The 25602-nt window shown below is 46.5% G+C and overlaps 12 non-coding genes and 3 pseudogenes across 12 annotated transcripts; all 15 read left to right on the forward strand.

Annotated features, from left to right (window-relative positions):
* Positions 1 to 19: 19 nt before the first annotated feature.
* LOC141221779 (U2 spliceosomal RNA) lies at positions 20 to 210 on the forward strand. Its single transcript, XR_012289723.1, has one exon. It is a non-coding gene; the product is annotated as a U2 spliceosomal RNA (small nuclear RNA).
* Positions 211 to 1329: 1119 nt separating this feature from the next.
* Positions 1330 to 1520, forward strand: LOC141221780 (U2 spliceosomal RNA). Its single transcript, XR_012289724.1, has one exon. It is a non-coding gene; the product is annotated as a U2 spliceosomal RNA (small nuclear RNA).
* Positions 1521 to 2641: 1121 nt separating this feature from the next.
* Positions 2642 to 2832, forward strand: LOC141221781 (U2 spliceosomal RNA). The gene has a single exon (XR_012289725.1). It is a non-coding gene; the product is annotated as a U2 spliceosomal RNA (small nuclear RNA).
* Positions 2833 to 3953: 1121 nt separating this feature from the next.
* LOC141221782 (U2 spliceosomal RNA) lies at positions 3954 to 4144 on the forward strand. Its single transcript, XR_012289726.1, has one exon. It is a non-coding gene; the product is annotated as a U2 spliceosomal RNA (small nuclear RNA).
* Positions 4145 to 5266: 1122 nt separating this feature from the next.
* On the forward strand, positions 5267 to 5352 carry LOC141221760 (U2 spliceosomal RNA; annotated as a pseudogene).
* A 2193-nt stretch (positions 5353 to 7545) lies between these two features.
* On the forward strand, positions 7546 to 7740 carry LOC141221747 (U2 spliceosomal RNA). The gene has a single exon (XR_012289707.1). It is a non-coding gene; the product is annotated as a U2 spliceosomal RNA (small nuclear RNA).
* A 1124-nt stretch (positions 7741 to 8864) lies between these two features.
* LOC141221783 (U2 spliceosomal RNA) lies at positions 8865 to 9055 on the forward strand. Its single transcript, XR_012289727.1, has one exon. It is a non-coding gene; the product is annotated as a U2 spliceosomal RNA (small nuclear RNA).
* Positions 9056 to 10175: 1120 nt separating this feature from the next.
* On the forward strand, positions 10176 to 10366 carry LOC141221724 (U2 spliceosomal RNA). Its single transcript, XR_012289685.1, has one exon. It is a non-coding gene; the product is annotated as a U2 spliceosomal RNA (small nuclear RNA).
* Positions 10367 to 11488: 1122 nt separating this feature from the next.
* LOC141221784 (U2 spliceosomal RNA) lies at positions 11489 to 11679 on the forward strand. Its single transcript, XR_012289728.1, has one exon. It is a non-coding gene; the product is annotated as a U2 spliceosomal RNA (small nuclear RNA).
* A 1123-nt stretch (positions 11680 to 12802) lies between these two features.
* LOC141221766 (U2 spliceosomal RNA) lies at positions 12803 to 12918 on the forward strand (annotated as a pseudogene).
* Positions 12919 to 13442: 524 nt separating this feature from the next.
* LOC141221744 (U2 spliceosomal RNA) lies at positions 13443 to 13624 on the forward strand. Its single transcript, XR_012289704.1, has one exon. It is a non-coding gene; the product is annotated as a U2 spliceosomal RNA (small nuclear RNA).
* Positions 13625 to 19404: 5780 nt separating this feature from the next.
* On the forward strand, positions 19405 to 19598 carry LOC141221756 (U2 spliceosomal RNA). The gene has a single exon (XR_012289715.1). It is a non-coding gene; the product is annotated as a U2 spliceosomal RNA (small nuclear RNA).
* A 1119-nt stretch (positions 19599 to 20717) lies between these two features.
* LOC141221785 (U2 spliceosomal RNA) lies at positions 20718 to 20908 on the forward strand. Its single transcript, XR_012289729.1, has one exon. It is a non-coding gene; the product is annotated as a U2 spliceosomal RNA (small nuclear RNA).
* A 1122-nt stretch (positions 20909 to 22030) lies between these two features.
* On the forward strand, positions 22031 to 22221 carry LOC141221786 (U2 spliceosomal RNA). Its single transcript, XR_012289730.1, has one exon. It is a non-coding gene; the product is annotated as a U2 spliceosomal RNA (small nuclear RNA).
* A 1121-nt stretch (positions 22222 to 23342) lies between these two features.
* LOC141221762 (U2 spliceosomal RNA) lies at positions 23343 to 23440 on the forward strand (annotated as a pseudogene).
* The last annotated feature ends 2162 nt before the right edge of the window (positions 23441 to 25602 follow it).

A 25602-nucleotide genomic window follows, 5' to 3' on the forward strand; every position in this document is an offset into this window, starting at 1 on the left:
TCGGAAACCAATTCTGGTTATCGCTTCTCGGCCTTTTGGCTAAGATCAAGTGTAGTATCTGTTCTTATCAGTTTAATATCTGATACGTCCCCTATCTGGGGACCATATATTAAATGGATTTTTAGAACAGGGAGATGGAAAAAGAGCTTGCTCTGTCCACTCCACGCATTGACCTGGTATTGCAGTATCTCCAGGACCGGTGCACCCCTTCTTTAATGCAGTTTCTAAAATCAGAAAGAATTGAATTCAATGCTTTTTGTTCATTTTGCTTGTTTGTCGGATTTTGGGATGGACTCTTTGGCTTTGCTTTTCTTCTCCTCATTGGATTTTTCATGTTAAAAGTTGCAGAAGCCAGATGACAAGCTCATTTTGGTTCAACTTCAGCAACTGTGCATTGCATTGCCATGTAATGTAATGTAATGCAATGCTATCTATCTAGCTCTCCCTCTATACTTCCTTTTGGATAAACAGACATATTAGGCAAGCATTTTGGAGCTTTCACCTAAATAACTACAGGTGGTGAGATAAGCTGCACAATATAATTGACCTTTCAGTATATTGTTGCACACACACCATCTATTTAGCAAATGCCCTTGTTATCAACAGCAGCCTTTTAAACTCACCTGAGCTAACAGGTATGTGAGCTGGTTACTCTGCTGCGCTTAAAATTTCTTTTTTGGTTTGCTACAATGCCTTTTCTGAAACGTTGTCTCCCTCTGCTGGAACACTGACTTCTTTCATTTAATGCCTGCAGACTATAAAAGAGAAACCAACCCAAAAAGTTTGGTTGATTAGTCTGTGGCATTCTTTTAAACTGTTGCTTATGGCGGTCTCTGTGAGCTTCTCAGTGACATTCAGCCATCCAGGTATCCCGCCTGCAGTAGACGGAATGTGGCAATGGAACGCTGGCTGCGCGTGTCATAATAGGCTCTGAGCCTTTATATACCTGCGCACAGCAGCAGCCACCTTCAGTCTGCTGCTGGACAGCCAGCAGCAGCAGCAGCAGGAGAGGTAATTAATCAGCAACCCTCCTGCTAAGGGTAGACAGCTGCTCGTTCCACCCCCCCCCGCCTTAATTGGTTCTCCTCCCTTCCAACGGTGTTGAGGCGGGTGGGAACAGCCGGGGGTTGAGGGTACTGTGCTAAAAGAGGTGGAGTTATGCAGATCTAAAACGCGTGGATTGCAGCAGCAGCAAGCCGAAAAGTGCAGGCATGTGAGGGATCTAGAGGTTGACAGCATGTCTTCTTAACGGGAGTCCAGGTGGCCATCTCCACAAATGGACTTTTCAGAATCCTTGGGTGGCACCGTAGTCGGAAACCAATTCTGGTTATCGCTTCTCGGCCTTTTGGCTAAGATCAAGTGTAGTATCTGTTCTTATCAGTTTAATATCTGATACGTCCCCTATCTGGGGACCATATATTAAATGGATTTTTAGAACAGGGAGATGGAAAAAGAGCTTGCTCTGTCCACTCCACGCATTGACCTGGTATTGCAGTATCTCCAGGACCGGTGCACCCCTTCTTTAATGCAGTTTCTAAAATCAGAAAGAATTGAATTCAATGCTTTTTGTTCATTTTGCTTGTTTGTCGGATTTTGGGATGGACTCTTTGGCTTTGCTTTTCTTCTCCTCATTGGATTTTTCATGTTAAAAGTTGCAGAAGCCAGATGACAAGCTCATTTTGGTTCAACTTCAGCAACTGTGCATTGCATTGCCATGTAATGTAATGTAATGCAATGCTATCTATCTAGCTCTCCCTCTATACTTCCTTTTGGATAAACAGACATATTAGGCAAGCATTTTGGAGCTTTCACCTAAATAACTACAGGTGGTGAGATAAGCTGCACAATATAATTGACCTTTCAGTATATTGTTGCACACACACCATCTATTTAGCAAATGCCCTTGTTATCAACAGCAGCCTTTTAAACTCACCTGAGCTAACAGGTATGTGAGCTGGTTACTCTGCTGCGCTTAAAATTTCTTTTTTGGTTTGCTACAATGCCTTTTCTGAAACGTTGTCTCCCTCTGCTGGAACACTGACTTCTTTTATTTAATGCCTGCAGACTATAAAAGAGAAACCAACCCAAAAAGTTTGGTTGATTAGTCTGTGGCATTCTTTTAAACTGTTGCTTATGGCGGTCTCTGTGAGCTTCTCAGTGACATTCAGCCATCCAGGTATCCCGCCTGCAGTAGACGGAATGTGGCAATGGAACGCTGGCTGCGCGTGTCATAATAGGCTCTGAGCCTTTATATACCTGCGCACAGCAGCAGCCACCTTCAGTCTGCTGCTGGACAGCCAGCAGCAGCAGCAGCAGGAGAGGTAATTAATCAGCAACCCTCCTGCTAAGGGTAGACAGCTGCTCGTTCCACCCCCCCCCCCGCCTTAATTGGTTCTCCTCCCTTCCAACGGTGTTGAGGCGGGTGGGAACAGCCGGGGGTTGAGGGTACTGTGCTAAAAGAGGTGGAGTTATGCAGATCTAAAACGCGTGGACTGCAGCAGCAGCAAGCCGAAAAGTGCAGGCATGTGAGGGATCTAGAGGTTGACAGCATGTCTTCTTAACGGGAGTCCAGGTGGCCATCTCCACAAATGGACTTTTCAGAATCCTTGGGTGGCACCGTAGTCGGAAACCAATTCTGGTTATCGCTTCTCGGCCTTTTGGCTAAGATCAAGTGTAGTATCTGTTCTTATCAGTTTAATATCTGATACGTCCCCTATCTGGGGACCATATATTAAATGGATTTTTAGAACAGGGAGATGGAAAAAGAGCTTGCTCTGTCCACTCCACGCATTGACCTGGTATTGCAGTATCTCCAGGACCGGTGCACCCCTTCTTTAATGCAGTTTCTAAAATCAGAAAGAATTGAATTCAATGCTTTTTGTTCATTTTGCTTGTTTGTCGGATTTTGGGATGGACTCCTTGGCTTTGCTTTTCTTCTCCTCATTGGATTTTTCATGTTAAAAGTTGCAGAAGCCAGATGACAAGCTCATTTTGGTTCAACTTCAGCAACTGTGCATTGCATTGCCATGTAATGTAATGTAATGCAATGCTATCTATCTAGCTCTCCCTCTATACTTCCTTTTGGATAAACAGACATATTAGGCAAGCATTTTGGAGCTTTCACCTAAATAACTACAGGTGGTGAGATAAGCTGCACAATATAATTGACCTTTCAGTATATTGTTGCACACACACCATCTATTTAGCAAATGCCCTTGTTATCAACAGCAGCCTTTTAAACTCACCTGAGCTAACAGGTATGTGAGCTGGTTACTCTGCTGCGCTTAAAATTTCTTTTTTGGTTTGCTACAATGCCTTTTCTGAAACGTTGTCTCCCTCTGCTGGAACACTGACTTCTTTCATTTAATGCCTGCAGACTATAAAAGAGAAACCAACCCAAAAAGTTTGGTTGATTAGTCTGTGGCATTCTTTTAAACTGTTGCTTATGGCGGTCTCTGTGAGCTTCTCAGTGACATTCAGCCATCCAGGTATCCCGCCTGCAGTAGACGGAATGTGGCAATGGAACGCTGGCTGCGCGTGTCATAATAGGCTCTGAGCCTTTATATACCTGCGCACAGCAGCAGCCACCTTCAGTCTGCTGCTGGACAGCCAGCAGCAGCAGCAGCAGGAGAGGTAATTAATCAGCAACCCTCCTGCTAAGGGTAGACAGCTGCTCGTTCCACCCCCCCCCCCGCCTTAATTGGTTCTCCTCCCTTCCAACGGTGTTGAGGCGGGTGGGAACAGCCGGGGGTTGAGGGTACTGTGCTAAAAGAGGTGGAGTTATGCAGATCTAAAACGCGTGGATTGCAGCAGCAGCAAGCCGAAAAGTGCAGGCATGTGAGGGATCTAGAGGTTGACAGCATGTCTTCTTAACGGGAGTCCAGGTGGCCATCTCCACAAATGGACTTTTCAGAATCCTTGGGTGGCACCGTAGTCGGAAACCAATTCTGGTTATCGCTTCTCGGCCTTTTGGCTAAGATCAAGTGTAGTATCTGTTCTTATCAGTTTAATATCTGATACGTCCCCTATCTGGGGACCATATATTAAATGGATTTTTAGAACAGGGAGATGGAAAAAGAGCTTGCTCTGTCCACTCCACGCATTGACCTGGTATTGCAGTATCTCCAGGACCGGTGCACCCCTTCTTTAATGCAGTTTCTAAAATCAGAAAGAATTGAATTCAATGCTTTTTGTTCATTTTGCTTGTTTGTCGGATTTTGGGATGGACTCTTTGGCTTTGCTTTTCTTCTCCTCATTGGATTTTTCATGTTAAAAGTTGCAGAAGCCAGATGACAAGCTCATTTTGGTTCAACTTCAGCAACTGTGCATTGCATTGCCATGTAATGTAATGTAATGCAATGCTATCTATCTAGCTCTCCCTCTATACTTCCTTTTGGATAAACAGACATATTAGGCAAGCATTTTGGAGCTTTCACCTAAATAACTACAGGTGGTGAGATAAGCTGCACAATATAATTGACCTTTCAGTATATTGTTGCACACACACCATCTATTTAGCAAATGCCCTTGTTATCAACAGCAGCCTTTTAAACTCACCTGAGCTAACAGGTATGTGAGCTGGTTACTCTGCTGCGCTTAAAATTTCTTTTTTGGTTTGCTACAATGCCTTTTCTGAAACGTTGTCTCCCTCTGCTGGAACACTGACTTCTTTCATTTAATGCCTGCAGACTATAAAAGAGAAACCAACCCAAAAAGTTTGGTTGATTAGTCTGTGGCATTCTTTTAAACTGTTGCTTATGGCGGTCTCTGTGAGCTTCTCAGTGACATTCAGCCATCCAGGTATCCCGCCTGCAGTAGACGGAATGTGGCAATGGAACGCTGGCTGCGCGTGTCATAATAGGCTGTGAGCCTTTATATACCTGCGCACAGCAGCAGCCACCTTCAGTCTGCTGCTGGACAGCCAGCAGCAGCAGCAGCAGGAGAGGTAATTAATCAGCAACCCTCCTGCTAAGGGTAGACAGCTGCTCGTTCCACCCCCCCCCCCCGCCTTAATTGGTTCTCCTCCCTTCCAACGGTGTTGAGGCGGGTGGGAACAGCCGGGGGTTGAGGGTACTGTGCTAAAAGAGGTGGAGTTATGCAGATCTAAAACGCGTGGATTGCAGCAGCAGCAAGCCGTAAAGTGCAGGCATGTGAGGGATCTAGAGGTTGACAGCATGTCTTCTTAACGGGAGTCCAGGTGGCCATCTCCACAAATGGACTTTTCAGAATCCTTGGGTGGCACCGTAGTCGGAAACCAATTCTGGTTATCGCTTCTCGGCCTTTTGGCTAAGATCAAGTGTAGTATCTGTTCTTATCAGTAGCGCTGGGAGACCTCATCTGTCCGGACCTGTTGGACCTGTACGAGGAGATGGTGGTGGAGGGTAGAATGCCTCCGTCTTTGAGGGAAGGATCGGTCACGATCCTGTACAAGCGGAAGGGAGAGAGGTGCGACCTGAGAAATTGGCGTCCCATCACTCTGCTCAACGTGGACTACAAGATCCTGGCCAAGACGATGGCGACACGACTTAAGACGGTCATCGGACGGATCATCCACCCGGACCAGACCTGCGGCATCCCTGGACGTCGCATCGCAGACAGCCTCGCTCTCGTGCGGGACACGGTCGAGTACATCAAGGTCCGCCGCGCACACGCGGCCCTGGTCTCCTTGGATCAGGAGAAGGCCTTCGACCGGGTTTCCCATGAGTTCATGGGCCGAGCTCTGCACCGGTTAGGTTTGGGTAACATGTTTTGTTCGTATGTCCGTCTGATGTATTTTGATATCCACAGCTCGGTGTTGGTGAACGGCTGGAAGACTGACCCCTTCCCTGTCCTCTCTGGGGTCAGACAAGGCTGCCCTCTATCACCTCTTCTTTTTGTTTGTGTTATAGAACTCTTCGCAGAGGCTGTCCGGCAGAATGGAGAGATCAGAGGGATCACCGCATCGGGTCCGGGACGACACGAGGTCAAGTGCTCGCTCTACATGGACGACGTCACCGTCTTCTGCGCTGATCGTGGTTCAGTCGACGCCCTCGTCCAGACGTGTGAGAGGTTCGGCCGGGCTTCAGGGGCCAAAGTCAACTGCAGGAAGTCGGAAGCCATGCTTTTCGGGGATTGGCAGCCGGCCTCCTCTGCCCCCTTCCCCTTCAACATTCAACCGGATTTCCTCAAGGTGCTGGGAGTCTGGTTCGGGAAGGAAGGAGCGGCCCTCAAGTCCTGGCAAGAACGCTTGGCCAAGGTGAAGCAACGGATCGGACTCTGGAGCCTCAGACACCTCACTTGTGAGGGTAAGGCACTCGTTCTGCGTAATGAGGTCCTGCCCGTCTTGCAGTACACGGCGCAGGCCTGGCCTCCACACGTCACTGTGTGCAGGGCCATTACCAGGACAGTGTTTCACTTTGTCTGGGGATCCAAGATGGACAGAGTCAGGCGGGCCGTCATGTACAAGGAGCCTTGCAAGGGTGGGAAGGGCGTTCCAGATATCCCCACCCTCCTGCGATCCTCTTTTGTGTGTGATTGTGTCCGCCGGACTTTGCAAGTCAAGAATGGCTCCGCGGGCAGGTCCATGTCTCGCTTCTTCCTGCTTCCTCTTTGGAGGCGACTCGGCTGGGACAAGTGGGACAGCTCCTTCCCCTACAACTGGACGACGCCATGGTTCTACGGAGACGTCGTTCGATTTGTGGGGGAACATCAACTGGAGGGACTCAAGCCCGACTTGTGGAAGCCCAAAACTATCCACAAGCTCATCAGAGCCAAGGATGACGTGGAGAACATCACAGGACTTCACCAGGACACGCTGGAGACTGTGTGGACAAATGTGTCGTCTGACAGGCTGACCAACTGGCACAAGGACTTGTCGTGGATGGCGATTCAGGGCGGACTGCCCGTCCGGTCATTCATGCATGCCCGGAACCTGTGCAAGACCCGGTACTGCCCAAGGTGCCCCTTCGTGGAGGAAACATCTTTGCACACTTTTTGGGACTGCCGATTTGCACAGCGCCTGTTGACTGCCCTTGAGGACGACCTGAGGAACTCTGTCCCCAGGGCGAGCCTATCGCACCATTCTGTGCTTTACGGACTCTTCCCTGGGGTTCATACCGTCGGAGCCATCCAGGAGGCTTGGCGCCTTATGAACTGCTTCAAGGATGCCGTTTGGGTCGCCAGGAACCGGCTCATCTTGAGGAGGGAGAGGATGTCCATCCAGGACTGCCGCAGGCTGATCCACAGCCTGCTCAGAGACTATTCCATCGTGGACGGTCCGGAGGACGAGGATGAGGACTAAACCCCTCCTCCCCCTCTCCCCTTATGTGTCTTGTCTTTCAATAAAGCTTCGGGCCTGTGATTTTCCCCTCCCCATCCCCTTTTTCCCAATCCCTTATCACGGTTCGTCGTACTGTATTGATTGACATGCTTTTTCTTTCAGATTGAGTGTTTTGTGTAGCATAGGGGTGTGATGTGTCTAGTTAGTGCGTCGTATCCTCATGCTATGTAAATATGATGTAGAATTCTGTGTGCACTGGGCTGCGGCACTGTACACTGTCTGTTAACTTATTTTTTGTGCTAATAAAAGATATATTCAATCAAAAAAAATCTGTTCTTATCAGTTTAATATCTGATACGTCCCCTATCTGGGGACCATATATTAAATGGATTTTTAGAACAGGGAGATGGAAAAAGAGCTTGCTCTGTCCACTCCACGCATTGACCTGGTATTGCAGTATCTCCAGGACCGGTGCACCCCTTCTTTAATGCAGTTTCTAAAATCAGAAAGAATTGAATTCAATGCTTTTTGTTCATTTTGCTTGTTTGTCGGATTTTGGGATGGACTCTTTGGCTTTGCTTTTCTTCTCCTCATTGGATTTTTCATGTTAAAAGTTGCAGAAGCCAGATGACAAGCTCATTTTGGTTCAACTTCAGCAACTGTGCATTGCATTGCCATGTAATGTAATGTAATGCAATGCTATCTATCTAGCTCTCCCTCTATACTTCCTTTTGAATAAACAGACATATTAGGCAAGCATTTTGGAGCTTTCACCTAAATAACTACAGGTGGTGAGATAAGCTGCACAATATAATTGACCTTTCAGTATATTGTTGCACACACACCATCTATTTAGCAAATGCCCTTGTTATCAACAGCAGCCTTTTAAACTCACCTGAGCTAACAGGTATGTGAGCTGGTTACTCTGCTGCGCTTAAAATTTCTTTTTTGGTTTGCTACAATGCCTTTTCTGAAACGTTGTCTCCCTCTGCTGGAACACTGACTTCTTTCATTTAATGCCTGCAGACTATAAAAGAGAAACCAACCCAAAAAGTTTGGTTGATTAGTCTGTGGCATTCTTTTAAACTGTTGCTTATGGCGGTCTCTGTGAGCTTCTCAGTGACATTCAGCCATCCAGGTATCCCGCCTGCAGTAGACGGAATGTGGCAATGGAACGCTGGCTGCGCGTGTCATAATAGGCTCTGAGCCTTTATATACCTGCGCACAGCAGCAGCCACCTTCAGTCTGCTGCTGGACAGCCAGCAGCAGCAGCAGCAGGAGAGGTAATTAATCAGCAACCCTCCTGCTAAGGGTAGACAGCTGCTCGTTCCACCCCCCCCCCCCCCGCCTTAATGGGTTCTCCTCCCTTCCAACGGTGTTGAGGCGGGTGGGAACAGCCGGGGGTTGAGGGTACTGTGCTAAAAGAGGTGGAGTTATGCAGATCTAAAACGCGTGGATTGCAGCAGCAGCAAGCCGAAAAGTGCAGGCATGTGAGGGATCTAGAGGTTGACAGCATGTCTTCTTAACGGGAGTCCAGGTGGCCATCTCCACAAATGGACTTTTCAGAATCCTTGGGTGGCACCGTAGTCGGAAACCAATTCTGGTTATCGCTTCTCGGCCTTTTGGCTAAGATCAAGTGTAGTATCTGTTCTTATCAGTTTAATATCTGATACGTCCCCTATCTGGGGACCATATATTAAATGGATTTTTAGAACAGGGAGATGGAAAAAGAGCTTGCTCTGTCCACTCCACGCATTGACCTGGTATTGCAGTATCTCCAGGACCGGTGCACCCCTTCTTTAATGCAGTTTCTAAAATCAGAAAGAATTGAATTCAATGCTTTTTGTTCATTTTGCTTGTTTGTCGGATTTTGGGATGGACTCTTTGGCTTTGCTTTTCTTCTCCTCATTGGATTTTTCATGTTAAAAGTTGCAGAAGCCAGATGACAAGCTCATTTTGGTTCAACTTCAGCAACTGTGCATTGCATTGCCATGTAATGTAATGTAATGCAATGCTATCTATCTAGCTCTCCCTCTATACTTCCTTTTGGATAAACAGACATATTAGGCAAGCATTTTGGAGCTTTCACCTAAATAACTACAGGTGGTGAGATAAGCTGCACAATATAATTGACCTTTCAGTATATTGTTGCACACACACCATCTATTTAGCAAATGCCCTTGTTATCAACAGCAGCCTTTTAAACTCACCTGAGCTAACAGGTATGTGAGCTGGTTACTCTGCTGCGCTTAAAATTTCTTTTTTGGTTTGCTACAATGCCTTTTCTGAAACGTTGTCTCCCTCTGCTGGAACACTGACTTCTTTCATTTAATGCCTGCAGACTATAAAAGAGAAACCAACCCAAAAAGTTTGGTTGATTAGTCTGTGGCATTCTTTTAAACTGTTGCTTATGGCGGTCTCTGTGAGCTTCTCAGTGACATTCAGCCATCCAGGTATCCCGCCTGCAGTAGACGGAATGTGGCAATGGAACGCTGGCTGCGCGTGTCATAATAGGCTCTGAGCCTTTATATACCTGCGCACAGCAGCAGCCACCTTCAGTCTGCTGCTGGACAGCCAGCAGCAGCAGCAGCAGGAGAGGTAATTAATCAGCAACCCTCCTGCTAAGGGTAGACAGCTGCTCGTTCCACCCCCCCCCCGCCTTAATTGGTTCTCCTCCCTTCCAACGGTGTTGAGGCGGGTGGGAACAGCCGGGGGTTGAGGGTACTGTGCTAAAAGAGGTGGAGTTATGCAGATCTAAAACGCGTGGATTGCAGCAGCAGCAAGCCGAAAAGTGCAGGCATGTGAGGGATCTAGAGGTTGACAGCATGTCTTCTTAACGGGAGTCCAGGTGGCCATCTCCACAAATGGACTTTTCAGAATCCTTGGGTGGCACCGTAGTCGGAAACCAATTCTGGTTATCGCTTCTCGGCCTTTTGGCTAAGATCAAGTGTAGTATCTGTTCTTATCAGTTTAATATCTGATACGTTCCCTATCAGGGGACCATATATTAAATGGATTTTTAGAACAGGGAGATGGAAAAAGAGCTTGCTCTGTCCACTCCACGCATTGACCTGGTATTGCAGTATCTCCAGGACCGGTGCACCCCTTCTTTAATGCAGTTTCTAAAATCAGAAAGAATTGAATTCAATGCTTTTTGTTCATTTTGCTTGTTTGTCGGATTTTGGGATGGACTCTTTGGCTTTGCTTTTCTTCTCCTCATTGGATTTTTCATGTTAAAAGTTGCAGAAGCCAGATGACAAGCTCATTTTGGTTCAACTTCAGCAACTGTGCATTGCATTGCCATGTAATGTAATGTAATGCAATGCTATCTATCTAGCTCTCCCTCTATACTTCCTTTTGGATAAACAGACATATTAGGCAAGCATTTTGGAGCTTTCACCTAAATAACTACAGGTGGTGAGATAAGCTGCACAATATAATTGACCTTTCAGTATATTGTTGCACACACACCATCTATTTAGCAAATGCCCTTGTTATCAACAGCAGCCTTTTAAACTCACCTGAGCTAACAGGTATGTGAGCTGGTTACTCTGCTGCGCTTAAAATTTCTTTTTTGGTTTGCTACAATGCCTTTTCTGAAACGTTGTCTCCCTCTGCTGGAACACTGACTTCTTTCATTTAATGCCTGCAGACTATAAAAGAGAAACCAACCCAAAAAGTTTGGTTGATTAGTCTGTGGCATTCTTTTAAACTGTTGCTTATGGCGGTCTCTGTGAGCTTCTCAGTGACATTCAGCCATCCAGGTATCCCGCCTGCAGTAGACGGAATGTGGCAATGGAACGCTGGCTGCGCGTGTCATAATAGGCTCTGAGCCTTTATATACCTGCGCACAGCAGCAGCCACCTTCAGTCTGCTGCTGGACAGCCAGCAGCAGCAGCAGCAGGAGAGGTAATTAATCAGCAACCCTCCTGCTAAGGGTAGACAGCTGCTCGTTCCACCCCCCCCCCCCGCCTTAATGGGTTCTCCTCCCTTCCAACGGTGTTGAGGCGGGTGGGAACAGCCGGGGGTTGAGGGTACTGTGCTAAAAGAGGTGGAGTTATGCAGATCTAAAACGCGTGGATTGCAGCAGCAGCAAGCCGAAAAGTGCAGGCATGTGAGGGATCTAGAGGTTGACAGCATGTCTTCTTAACGGGAGTCCAGGTGGCCATCTCCACAAATGGACTTTTCAGAATCCTTGGGTGGCACCGTAGTCGGAAACCAATTCTGGTTATCGCTTCTCGGCCTTTTGGCTAAGATCAAGTGTAGTATCTGTTCTTATCAGTTTAATATCTGATACGTCCCCTATCTGGGGACCATATATTAAATGGATTTTTAGAACAGGGAGATGGAAAAAGAGCTTGCTCTGTCCACTCCACGCATTGACCTGGTATTGCAGTATCTCCAGGACCGGTGCACCCCTTCTTTAATGCAGTTTCTAAAATCAGAAAGAATTGAATTCAATGCTTTTTGTTCATTTTGCTTGTTTGTCGGATTTTGGGATGGACTCTTTGGCTTTGCTTTTCTTCTCCTCATTGGATTTTTCATGTTAAAAGTTGCAGAAGCCAGATGACAAGCTCATTTTGGTTCAACTTCAGCAACTGTGCATTGCATTGCCATGTAATGTAATGTAATGCAATGCTATCTATCTAGCTCTCCCTCTATACTTCCTTTTGGATAAACAGACATATTAGGCAAGCATTTTGGAGCTTTCACCTAAATAACTACAGGTGGTGAGATAAGCTGCACAATATAATTGACCTTTCAGTATATTGTTGCACACACACCATCTATTTAGCAAATGCCCTTGTTATCAACAGCAGCCTTTTAAACTCACCTGAGCTAACAGGTATGTGAGCTGGTTACTCTGCTGCGCTTAAAATTTCTTTTTTGGTTTGCTACAATGCCTTTTCTGAAACGTTGTCTCCCTCTGCTGGAACACTGACTTCTTTCATTTAATGCCTGCAGACTATAAAAGAGAAACCAACCCAAAAAGTTTGGTTGATTAGTCTGTGGCATTCTTTTAAACTGTTGCTTATGGCGGTCTCTGTGAGCTTCTCAGTGACATTCAGCCATCCAGGTATCCCGCCTGCAGTAGACGGAATGTGGCAATGGAACGCTGGCTGCGCGTGTCATAATAGGCTCTGAGCCTTTATATACCTGCGCACAGCAGCAGCCACCTTCAGTCTGCTGCTGGACAGCCAGCAGCAGCAGCAGCAGCAGGAGAGGTAATTAATCAGCAACCCTCCTGCTAAGGGTAGACAGCTGCTCGTTCCACCCCCCCCCCGCCTTAATTGGTTCTCCTCCCTTCCAACAGTGTTGAGGCGGGTGGGAACAGCCAGGGGTTGAGGGTACTGTGCTAAAAGAGGTGGAGTTATGCAGATCTAAAACGCGTGGATTGCAGCAGCAGCAAGCCGAAAAGTGCAGGCATGTGAGGGATCTAGAGGTTGACAGCATGTCTTCTTAACGGGAGTCCAGGTGGCCATCTCCACAAATGGACTTTTCATAATCCTTGGGTGGCACCGTAGTCGGAAACCAATTCTGGTTATCGCTTCTCGGCCTTTTGGCTAAGATCAAGTGTAGTATCTTTTGAAAAGGCAGTTTTGTCCTTGGGCTGCCCTAGTAAATTGATGCATATTACACACTGGTTTGGTGCACTTGTTAGTACGCCAGGTGGCTCATAGAGTTATCTGATGGAAAACATGGCCCTCCAGGATCGAAGTCACTAGGCTGGGTAAGTGTGAGGGCTTTGGAGCAATGTGCCCCAGGAGTAGGCGCCCTGGTGGGAGTCCAAGCTTACTGGGACTGGGAACCCCAGAAAGACTTGGCTTCGTAGCACGCCGCACCTTTGCCAATCATACTTTCTGAGCAACCCCCCCTATTCCTGGCCTCCGGGCTAGGAAGGGGAATTTTTATAAACCCGGTCGGAGGTCCGGTCAGCTTTGGGCTGAGAAACCAACACAGGCTCCAGCTCCACTAGGGTGGCAGCCTAGATGGAAGCTGGGAGCACGAAAACGGCTCTTCTCCGGCTTCGGCTAGGGAGAGCATCGGAGATCCCTGACCCTCGCTGTGGCCTTCTGGCTCGGAGGGATGGGGATGGTTTATTGGGGACCCTCTCCTCCGGGAAGGGTCCACATGAATCCTCGCCTCGTGCGCTGTTTTGGTGTGACTTCGGTCACATTTTTCAGTGCCTTGGATGCAGCTTCAATCAAAAAATCTGTTCTTATCAGTTTAATATCTGATACGTCCCCTATCTGGGGACCATATATTAAATGGATTTTTAGAACAGGGAGATGGAAAAAGAGCTTGCTCTGTCCACTCCATGCATTGACCTGGTATTGCAGTATCTCCAGGACCGGTGCACCCCTTCTTTAATGCAGTTTCTAAAATCAGAAAGAATTGAATTCAATGCTTTTTGTTCATTTTGCTTGTTTGTCGGATTTTGGGATGGACTCTTTGGCTTTGCTTTTCTTCTCCTCATTGGATTTTTCATGTTAAAAGTTGCAGAAGCCAGATGACAAGCTCATTTTGGTTCAACTTCAGCAACTGTGCATTGCATTGCCATGTAATGTAATGTAATGCAATGCTATCTATCTAGCTCTCCCTCTATACTTCCTTTTGGATAAACAGACATATTAGGCAAGCATTTTGGAGCTTTCACCTAAATAACTACAGGTGGTGAGATAAGCTGCACAATATAATTGACCTTTCAGTATATTGTTGCACACACACCATCTATTTAGCAAATGCCCTTGTTATCAACAGCAGCCTTTTAAACTCACCTGAGCTAACAGGTATGTGAGCTGGTTACTCTGCTGCGCTTAAAATTTCTTTTTTGGTTTGCTACAATGCCTTTTCTGAAACGTTGTCTCCCTCTGCTGGAACACTGACTTCTTTCATTTAATGCCTGCAGACTATAAAAGAGAAACCAACCCAAAAAGTTTGGTTGATTAGTCTGTGGCATTCTTTTAAACTGTTGCTTATGGCGGTCTCTGTGAGCTTCTCAGTGACATTCAGCCATCCAGGTATCCCGCCTGCAGTAGACGGAATGTGGCAATGGAACGCTGGCTGCGCGTGTCATAATAGGCTCTGAGCCTTTATATACCTGCGCACAGCAGCAGCCACCTGTGCGTTAACTCTTGGCCCTGTGGCATCGCCATTTTATGGCTTAAGCCACTTGCTGCTATAAGGAGTTGGCCAGTAGACACGACTAGCGATAATGGGACGCATTCGATACGCTGGGCCCGGTGAGGCTCGAGTGAAGTTTGGAATCCAGATTGATGTGGAAGAAGGCAAAGAAGGAATCTTTACCCTCAGCTTCGTGGTGAAGGAGATTTTGTTTGGACTCCTTGAAGTGAAGAAGGAAGAAATCTTGTGCCTCCAGCAATTCAAAAGCAAGTATAATCTTGTATTTACTTCTATGGCTGTTTGCAACAATTTCTATGATTGTTTGAAAAAGAATCTGGACAATCAATATTTGGATGGGCTGACTTTTGTCATCTTGTATTGCTCCAAAGAGGTACCTCTGACTGTTTTCATGTACAACCCACATGTGGACTTGGCTTTGATTTATGCCTTTCTAAATAGGCACTGCTATATTACCAAGGTGGCAGTAAAAGTCATGAATGAGGAGGAACTATGGACCGGTAAATATCGTTTCATGGTCAAGTTCCGGGAAAGTCCTGATGAACCAGGGGGTATACATTATCCTCCATCAAATTTTTCCATTGGGAGTGAGCGGGGTTACCTGTTCTTCCCCAATGCGCCCAGGTTTTGTCGTCATTGTAGGAGGTATGGCCATACTCAGGAAGCATGCGACATCAGACAGATTATTTGCAGGAAGTGCAATGAGGTGGGTCATTCTTCCAATAATTGCAAAAATGAAATAGTCTGTAACCTCTGCGGAGAGAAGGGGCATGCCTTCAGAGACTGTATATTCCATCCTGGTTCATATGCGGGGGCAGCGGGAAGGGGAAGGAGAAGAAATGAATCTCCTGCACCCACAGCTACAACTCCGACTGCTCCAACTCCGACTGCTCCGATATCTACTCTGGCTTTCCTGGATGAGGAGGAGTCTCGGGTTGCTTTTCCAGAACTGGTTCGTGTGAATGTAAGAGGAAATATGGAGCTGGCACCTGAGCCACCGGTGCAGAGGGCCGCGTCTGTGGCTTCAGATGTCAGTGAGTCTGAGACGATAACTGATGATCGTATAGGCATGGAAGTGGCCCCGGTGGAGGATCTGGAGGCTGAAATTCCAGACATGATGGTTACATTGCAAGGGGAAGAGGAGTCTGATCTGACCAGAACACCGCATGTGGCCTGGAGCGATGTCGTTTCTGACCTTGAGGAGGAGGGAGGTCAGGGGGACTTTGACCCCCAGCGGCGGGATTATAGTTCAGATGAAGATGGAGGCGCTTCAGTGAAGAAAAAGAAGAAAACTGAACCATCCTTTTCCCCTTTAAGTGACTGCAGTGTGAGTCCAGCCCGGGTGTACCCTACTGCATCCGATCCCCAAGATGTGTCTTTTTTGGGGGAAGGCACAAACTACGATATCTGCACGTCCAGCGTCCTACCCCCAGAAGGGTTAGGATGATGGACAGGTGGGCATGTTGTCGTGACCTGCCACATCAAATTAATAGATGGGTGCCCAAGTTGCTCTCAGCATCTTGTCGCTAAATGTTCGACTGATTAAATCTGAGTCGAGAAGAGTGGCAATTTTGGACTACTTGAGCAACTTGGATGCGGACATATACTGTGTCCAGGAGTGTGGGATCTCCGATCCCTTAAGTGAAAATGCATGGCCTTTAGGTCAAAGTGTGTGGTCTGGTTCTGTATGTAATAAAAATTGTGGGGTAGGTGTTTTGGTGAAGGGTTATAGTGTTAAGATAGAAAGTTACATGGTGGTGGAGGCGGGGAGGTGTGTAATATGTGAGTTAAATTGTAGGGGGTGGAGGGTTAGGGTGGTAAATATGTATGCACCAATAGATAAAGGGGAGAGGCTGGAAATTTTTGAGAAATTATGTTTTTTTTTATCTGGCAAAATGCCAATAATTTTTGTTGGAGATTTCAATTGTGTGACGGAGGGGGATAAGATGGATGTTACAGGTAAAAGACTCAAGAGTCTTGTGGCGGATTTTTCCTTACAGGATGCTGCGGAAGTTTTTTTAGGTAATCCACCTCCTGCGACCTATAAGGCCGACAGGGGAGGCATAGAGTCTAGAATAGACCGTATCTTCTTTTCTTCACAAAATGTTATTTGTAGGAATTTCCAGCAGGAAGATGTTCCCTTCTCTGACCATGTGTGTTTGAGGGCACGTCTAGAAGGTAAGATTTCCTTTGTATATGGTGGTGGCGTGTGGAAACTTAATGTGCGTTTGCTGGAAGATAATAGGATCATGCGTGATTTTAGGCGAATGTATGTTAGGTGGAGGGATAAAAAAAGTGATTTCAGGAATGTGCTTGAGTGGTGGGACTGGATGAAGAGTGAGATTGTTTTTTTCTTTAGAAAAAGGGGCAGGAGGAAAGCAGCAATGAATAGAGCAAAATTTAATGATTTAAGCTCTAGACTGGAGTGGCTGAGGAAGTTAAGGATGATTGGAGTGGATGTGGATGTTTTGATGTGTCAAGTGAAAGAAGAAATTAAGAAATATATTGAGGGTAAAGGGAAAGAAATTATTTACCGTTCTAAGATTGAACATTTGGAGAAAAATGAGAAATGCACAAGGTTTTTTTTTCAAAAAAGTTTTTGGGAAGAAAGTAGATATGGATGAGGTGGTGAATGGTGATGGGGTGTGTGTGAGTGGGAAGGATGTGATGCAGGAGGTGGTGTTGTTTTATAAGGAGTTGTATGGGGAAAAATGGGTTGATGATAGGATGTTGACTGATGCTTTGGGGTGTTTAGAAGGTTGTTTGGGTGAGGATGAACGTGAAATATTGGATGATGTAATTGTGTTGGATGAAGTTAAAAAAGTGGTGATGTCTGCGAGTAAGAATAAAACACCTGGGAAGGATGGACTGCCCGTGGAGTTATATGTTAAGGAATGGGACACGATGGGAAATGACTTATTGGAGGTGTGCCAGTATATGTTCACAGAGAATATGTTGAGTGAATCTATGAGAGATGGGGTGGTGGTTTTGGTTCATAAGAAAGGTGATAAAAAGGATTTGGGGAATTGGAGGCCAATCACCCTTTTGAATGCAGACTATAAGGTGTTTAGTAAATTGTTGGCTAGCCGGATGCGGGAAGTGATTGGCGGTGTGGTGGATGAAGATCAAGTGTGTGCAGTGCCTGGGAGAAGTATGACTGAAAATTTGGTGTTGTTGCGTGATGTGATTGGGGATTGTATGAGTCGTAAGCAGAAATGTTTGTTGTTTTCGGTTGATTTTGAAAAAGCTTTTGACCGTGTGTCACATAGCTTTATGTTTAAGGTTTTGTCTAAGATGGGTTATTCCAGGAATTTTGTAAACTGTGTTAGGAGTTTGTATTGTAATGTTTCAAGTGAATTTTTGGTGAATGGGTGGTTGAGTGAGAAAGTGAGAATTAAATCAGGAGTGCGTCAGGGGTGCCCTATGTCCCCTTTTTTGTTTATTAGTGTGATTGAAGTATTGATGTGTATGGTTAGGAAGGATAAGGTTATGAGAGGTGTGATGATTCCTGGGAGTAATGGAAAGGATGTGAGAATTCTAGGTTACATGGATGATGTAGTGATTGTGAGTGGGAATATGGCTGTGATGAGTAGGGCAAGGTTGATATTAAGTTTGTTTTGTAGTGTCTCAGCTTTTAAGGTCAATTGGACTAAGAGTTCCTTTAAATGTTTTGGTGAGAGGAATATACGGATGGATGGTGTGAGGTGTGAGGATGGTGCAATAAATGTGCTTGGGATTAAGTTTAATGATGATTTGAAAGGAAATGAGAGTTGGGAAGATTGTGGGGTGAGAGTGGTGCGCAAGTTGAATTTTTGGCGAATGAGAGAACTAACTCTGACTGGGAAAGTTCTGATTATTAAGGCGGTTATTTTGCCTATTTTGTTGTTTGTTGCGAATGTATATCCTGCTGCTTTTAAGAAAATTAGGAAAACTGAGAAATTCATCTTTAATTTTCTTTGGGGAAGTCGCATGGAGAAATTGAAACGGGAATATGTCTATAAGTTATGTGTAAATGGTGGTTTGGATTTTCCAAATATTGATTTCTTTTTAGGGATTAGTTACGTGAAAATGGTGGTGGTGGTTCTAGGGAAAAGTAATAAGTGTGCTTATATGATGAAGTATTCGGCTGGATGGATGCTTTATGGCTTAAAGTGGGTCAAAAGGGATGCTAGAGTGCCTGTTGCTTTTAAGTGTCCTGTATGGTATGGTTGTGTTGAGAAATTTGTAAGGAAGTATGATTTGTTGTCCGTTAACATGAGTGATTTTAGGCAAAAGAAGAAAGTCATTAGGATGGTGCGTGAGCGTGAGGTGGTATGTAATATCCATGGGTTGAGAGGGGAGGAAGTAATCGAGATGTGGAGAAAATTAAGTATAGATGGTGTGACTAACAGACAGAGAGATATCGCTTGGATGATATTGCATGACATTTTGCCTGTTAGGGATGTGCAAAAGAAGAGGGATTTAGTTAAATCTGAGGTATGCCCGAGGGATGGATGTGGTTTGAGAGAGCATGTTAGACATATGGTATGGGATTGTGATTTTGCATATGATGTATGGAAGGGTATAGGGGGACTTTGTAAGGAATTGGTGGGTGTAAAGTATGTTAATTGGAAACTTGCTATGTTTGGGATGGGTGCATGTAGTAGAATTAAGGATAGGATTTTATGGTTGTTGGTGGTGTGTGTAATTGAAAGTTTGTGGGATGCGAGGAATTTGTTAGTTTTTAAAAGGAAGAAAATGTCATTTAATGAATGTTTGAGATTGATTCTGTCACGTATGTATGTAATATACCTCTGGGATCAGGAACGTGGAAGTATTATAGATGCTGAAGGGATCTGGAAGTTTAAAAAGTGGAGGTTTTTGGTAAAGTTTAATTAGTAGTGTATAATGTACCTGATGATAAGGTTTGGTTTTAATTTTGATTATATACCAAGTGTGATGAAAGGCTAAGTGTCAATGAAAGGCTTTTGTAAGTCGATTTGATTGAGCTTATGCTCCGGCCTATCTGATTTGGTTAAAAAAAAAAAAAAAAAAAAAAAAAAAATCTGTTCTTATCAGTTTAATATCTGATACGTCCCCTATCTGGGGACCATATATTAAATGGATTTTTAGAACAGGGAGATGGAAAAAGAGCTTGCTCTGTCCACTCCACGCATTGACCTGGTATTGCAGTATCTCCAGGACCGGTGCACCCCTTCTTTAATGCAGTTTCTAAAATCAGAAAGAATTGAATTCAATGCTTTTTGTTCATTTTGCTTGTTTGTCGGATTTTGGGATGGACTCTTTGGCTTTGCTTTTCTTCTCCTCATTGGATTTTTCATGTTAAAAGTTGCAGAAGCCAGATGACAAGCTCATTTTGGTTCAACTTCAGCAACTGTGCATTGCATTGCCATGTAATGTAATGTAATGCAATGCTATCTATCTAGCTCTCCCTCTATACTTCCTTTTGGATAAACAGACATATTAGGCAAGCATTTTGGAGCTTTCACCTAAATAACTACAGGTGGTGAGATAAGCTGCACAATATAATTGACCTTTCAGTATATTGTTGCACACACACCATCTATTTAGCAAATGCCCTTGTTATCAACAGCAGCCTTTTAAACTCACCTGAGCTAACAGGTATGTGAGCTGGTTACTCTGCTGCGCTTAAAATTTCTTTTTTGGTTTGCTACAATGCCTTTTCTGAAACGTTGTCTCCCTCTGCTGGAACACTGACTTCTTTCATTTAATGCCTGCAGACTATAAAAGAGAAACCAACCCAAAAAGTTTGGTTGATTAGTCTGTGGCATTCTTTTAAACTGTTGCTTATGGCGGTCTCTGTGAGCTTCTCAGAGACATTCAGCCATCCAGGTATCCCGCCTGCAGTAGACGGAATGTGGCAATGGAACGCTGGCTGCGCGTGTCATAATAGGCTCTGAGCCTTTATATACCTGCGCACAGCAGCAGCCACCTTCAGTCTGCTGCTGGACAGCCAGCAGCAGCAGCAGCAGGAGAGGTAATTAATCAGCAACCCTCCTGCTAAGGGTAGACAGCTGCTCGTTCCACCCCCCCCCGCCTTAATTGGTTCTCCTCCCTTCCAACGGTGTTGAGGCGGGTGGGAACAGCCGGGGGTTGAGGGTACTGTGCTAAAAGAGGTGGAGTTATGCAGATCTAAAACGCGTGGATTGCAGCAGCAGCAAGCCGAAAAGTGCAGGCATGTGAGGGATCTAGAGGTTGACAGCATGTCTTCTTAACGGGAGTCCAGGTGGCCATCTCCACAAATGGACTTTTCAGAATCCTTGGGTGGCACCGTAGTCGGAAACCAATTCTGGTTATCGCTTCTCGGCCTTTTGGCTAAGATCAAGTGTAGTATCTGTTCTTATCAGTTTAATATCTGATACGTCCCCTATCTGGGGACCATATATTAAATGGATTTTTAGAACAGGGAGATGGAAAAAGAGCTTGCTCTGTCCACTCCACGCATTGACCTGGTATTGCAGTATCTCCAGGACCGGTGCACCCCTTCTTTAATGCAGTTTCTAAAATCAGAAAGAATTGAATTCAATGCTTTTTGTTCATTTTGCTTGTTTGTCGGATTTTGGGATGGACTCTTTGGCTTTGCTTTTCTTCTCCTCATTGGATTTTTCATGTTAAAAGTTGCAGAAGCCAGATGACAAGCTCATTTTGGTTCAACTTCAGCAACTGTGCATTGCATTGCCATGTAATGTAATGTAATGCAATGCTATCTATCTAGCTCTCCCTCTATACTTCCTTTTGGATAAACAGACATATTAGGCAAGCATTTTGGAGCTTTCACCTAAATAACTACAGGTGGTGAGATAAGCTGCACAATATAATTGACCTTTCAGTATATTGTTGCACACACCATCTATTTAGCAAATGCCCTTGTTATCAACAGCAGCCTTTTAAACTCACCTGAGCTAACAGGTATGTGAGCTGGTTACTCTGCTGCGCTTAAAATTTCTTTTTTGGTTTGCTACAATGCCTTTTCTGAAACGTTGTCTCCCTCTGCTGGAACACTGACTTCTTTCATTTAATGCCTGCAGACTATAAAAGAGAAACCAACCCAAAAAGTTTGGTTGATTAGTCTGTGGCATTCTTTTAAACTGTTGCTTATGGCGGTCTCTGTGAGCTTCTCAGTGACATTCAGCCATCCAGGTATCCCGCCTGCAGTAGACGGAATGTGGCAATGGAACGCTGGCTGCGCGTGTCATAATAGGCTCTGAGCCTTTATATACCTGCGCACAGCAGCAGCCACCTTCAGTCTGCTGCTGGACAGCCAGCAGCAGCAGCAGCAGGAGAGGTAATTAATCAGCAACCCTCCTGCTAAGGGTAGACAGCTGCTCGTTCCACACCCCCCCCCCCCGCCTTAATTGGTTCTCCTCCCTTCCAACGGTGTTGAGGCGGGTGGGAACAGCCGGGGGTTGAGGGTACTGTGCTAAAAGAGGTGGAGTTATGCAGATCTAAAACGCGTGGATTGCAGCAGCAGCAAGCCGAAAAGTGCAGGCATGTGAGGGATCTAGAGGTTGACAGCATGTCTTCTTAACGGGAGTCCAGGTGGCCATCTCCACAAATGGACTTTTCAGAATCCTTGGGTGGCACCGTAGTCGGAAACCAATTCTGGTTATCGCTTCTCGGCCTTTTGGCTAAGATCAAGTGTAGTATCTGTTCTTATCAGTTTAATATCTGATACGTCCCCTATCTGGGGACCATATATTAAATGGATTTTTAGAACAGGGAGATGGAAAAAGAGCTTGCTCTGTCCACTCCACGCATTGACCTGGTATTGCAGTATCTCCAGGACCGGTGCACCCCTTCTTTAATGCAGTTTCTAAAATCAGAAAGAATTGAATTCAATGCTTTTTGTTCATTTTGCTTGTTTGTCGGATTTTGGGATGGACTCTTTGGCTTTGCTTTTCTTCTCCTCATTGGATTTTTCATGTTAAAAGTTGCAGAAGCCAGATGACAAGCTCATTTTGGTTCAACTTCAGCAACTGTGCATTGCATTGCCATGTAATGTAATGTAATGCAATGCTATCTATCTAGCTCTCCCTCTATACTTCCTTTTGGATAAACAGACATATTAGGCAAGCATTTTGGAGCTTTCACCTAAATAACTACAGGTGGTGAGATAAGCTGCACAATATAATTGACCTTTCAGTATATTGTTGCACACACACCATCTATTTAGCAAATGCCCTTGTTATCAACAGCAGCCTTTTAAACTCACCTGAGCTAACAGGTATGTGAGCTGGTTACTCTGCTGCGCTTAAAATTTCTTTTTTGGTTTGCTACAATGCCTTTTCTGAAACGTTGTCTCCCTCTGCTGGAACACTGACTTCTTTCATTTAATGCCTGCAGACTATAAAAGAGAAACCAACCCAAAAAGTTTGGTTGATTAGTCTGTGGCATTCTTTTAAACTGTTGCTTATGGCGGTCTCTGTGAGCTTCTCAGTGACATTCAGCCATCCAGGTATCCCGCCTGCAGTAGACGGAATGTGGCAATGGAACGCTGGCTGCGCGTGTCATAATAGGCTCTGAGCCTTTATATACCTGCGCACAGCAGCAGCCACCTTCAGTCTGCTGCTGGACAGCCAGCAGCAGCAGCAGCAGGAGAGGTAATTAATCAGCAACCCTCCTGCTAAGGGTAGACAGCTGCTCGTTCCACCCCCCCCCCCGCCTTAATTGGTTCTCCTCCCTTCCAACGGTGTTGAGGCGGGTGGGAACAGCCGGGGGTTGAGGGTACTGTGCTAAAAGAGGTGGAGTTATGCAGATCTAAAACGCGTGGATTGCAGCAGCAGCAAGCCGAAAAGTGCAGGCATGTGAGGGATCTAGAGGTTGACAGCATGTCTTCTTAACGGGAGTCCAGGTGGCCATCTCCACAAATGGACTTTTCAGAATCCTTGGGTGGCACCGTAGTCGGAAACCAATTCTGGTTATCGCTTCTCGGCCTTTTGGCTAAGATCAAGTGTAGTATCTGTTCTTTTAAGAACACAAGAGCTACGATCTACACTTGACGAGAGCGATCGAACTCAGAAGGAGAAGAGCTTCGGAGCCCAGCTGACATCGGAGAAGGAAGGCGGATATCGGTGGGAGGAAGAAGCTCTAAAGAATCCAGAAGAAGACGAAGACTCGGAGAAGAATTGGGCTGTCCTGTGGAATCTTCGAGGAAGAAAATCATCGAGACAAAGACCTTTCGGGGAATTTGTCCAGAACACGACGGGAGAAGAATCTGCATAGCTCCACCCATTCCGGGAAGAGTTCCAGATCCAGCTCCAAGAAGTAACTGCAGGAGGAAAGCCATGGCAAGCGCTGCGAGGAAGGCCGAAAAGAAGAGCCTGGAGCCGGGGACAGCCAGGAGGGCCCAGCCAGGAGCCGATTCTGACCCCAAGGACTCTGCCTCCACGAATGGCCAGCAGAAGGGACCCCAGAAGCCCCGCCACGAAGCTCCAGCCCTGGAGCCATGGATGCGGCAGACGGTGGCCCTGAAGCTGAAGGAAGTGGATGGGAGGGTGCCGGACATGTCCTCGGACGTGTTCTGCCAGAAGATGCTGCTGGATCGAGGCTTCTCCAGGTCGGACACCCTCAGCATCCAGACCTTCTTGACGGGGATCTTCTTCGTCACCTTTGCCACTGTGAACACCTGCAGGAGGTTCTGGGAAATGGTAAGCGCAAAAGGACCGGATAATTCTTTCTCTGCCTTTACAGGTAGCTGCCCTATCCAGAGGGACGAAAGGAGGATCACGGTCTCCATGCGCAACCCGCACACCCCAGGCCAAGACATCTGTACCTTCCTGAGACGCTTCTGTTTGGTTGTGAAGGAACCCTCTCACATCCTGAATGGACTCGGCTTCTGGACAGGTAAGTGGTCGGTGACCGTTAGACTTCACAGGGACCTGGCGTACTCAGACGGACTTCGGCACCTGCCCCCGACATTCTCCCTGGGCAACTCCTACGGCCTCATCTATTACCCGGACATGCCGCGGAACTGCAGGAGATGCGGCAAGAACGGCCACGAGATGAAGAACTGCAAGGAGGATGCCTGCAGGATTTGTCGAGTGACGGGACACAGCTCGAAGGACTGCCCGAAGAAGACGTCCTGCAACCTGTGTGGGCTGGCGGCTCATCTGTACAAGGATTGCCCCAAGCGTGAGAGATCCTGGGCATCGGTGGTTGCGACGACCCCAGCTCCGGAGGACAAGGCCCCGACGACCAGGCCTGTGAAGGTCAAGGACGCGACGACCAAGGCCCCAGCGGCCAAGGCCGAGACGACCAAGGCCAAAGCGGTCAAGGAGTCGGTGGCCAAAGCCCCAGCGACGGTCCCAGCAGCTCCGAAGCAGAAGAAAATGTCAAAGGAGGGTAAGAGTTCTGTCACCCCTCTCTCGATCCCTCCCCCTGCCACCCCCGTCCAATCCCCCCCCACCCCGGCCACCCCTGCTGAGGATTCCACTTCCTCTTCCTCCTTCCCCTACTCCTCAGCAGGTGTCCTTTCCCCTGCCCCGGCAGCCACTCTCCCTCCCCAGACCATGGTAGCGGTGGAATTAACCTTTCCTCCACCTGCCGCTATCTATTCCGAGGAGGATTTTCCCCTTCTTGTCTCCCCAGTTCCAACTCGGGTTAAGAGGAAGGTGGAGGACAGCCCTGCTACTGAATCCTCCAAAAAGAAGATTCTGGATTTCGTAGGCGAAAAGGAGGATACCCTTCCTGAGCCAGAAGAGATGGAGCACATGGTTGAGACCCTGGTGGCCGAGCCAGAAGAGGAGGAACTGGTGGTCGCCGAGATCGAGGCCGCGCTGCTTGACCAGATGGAGGAAGAGGGCCTGCTGGTGATCCCGTCACCAGCAGTCAACACCGACGAGGGACCACCCGACCGGAGTGGTAACTAAGGTGTATTGCCTGCGCTAACTTTTTCTTTTTTCCCTACATGATGGCTAATATTAACTTATTTTCCATTAATGTCAGGAGCATCAAGGACAAGTTCAGACGTCAGACTATTTATGCCTTCCTTACTTCCCAGTTGTGTGATGTTTATATGTTGCAGGAATGTTCCCTTCCCTCCTCTAGGTCCTTCAAACATCTGGCCAGGGAGTGGTCCCACGGTCCATCCTACTGGTCCGGTGGGGGTGACTGCAAGTCTGCGGGGGTCGCAATTCTGATCAGGGGGGGCGCATTCACGCTTGAGTCCGTCCAGGAGCTCA

The sequence above is a fragment of the Phyllobates terribilis genome, unplaced genomic scaffold, assembly GCF_046119375.1.
Source record: "Phyllobates terribilis strain yellow unplaced genomic scaffold, ASM4611937v1 Scaffold_334__1_contigs__length_2070977, whole genome shotgun sequence".
Taxonomy (NCBI): Eukaryota; Metazoa; Chordata; class Amphibia; order Anura; family Dendrobatidae; genus Phyllobates; species Phyllobates terribilis.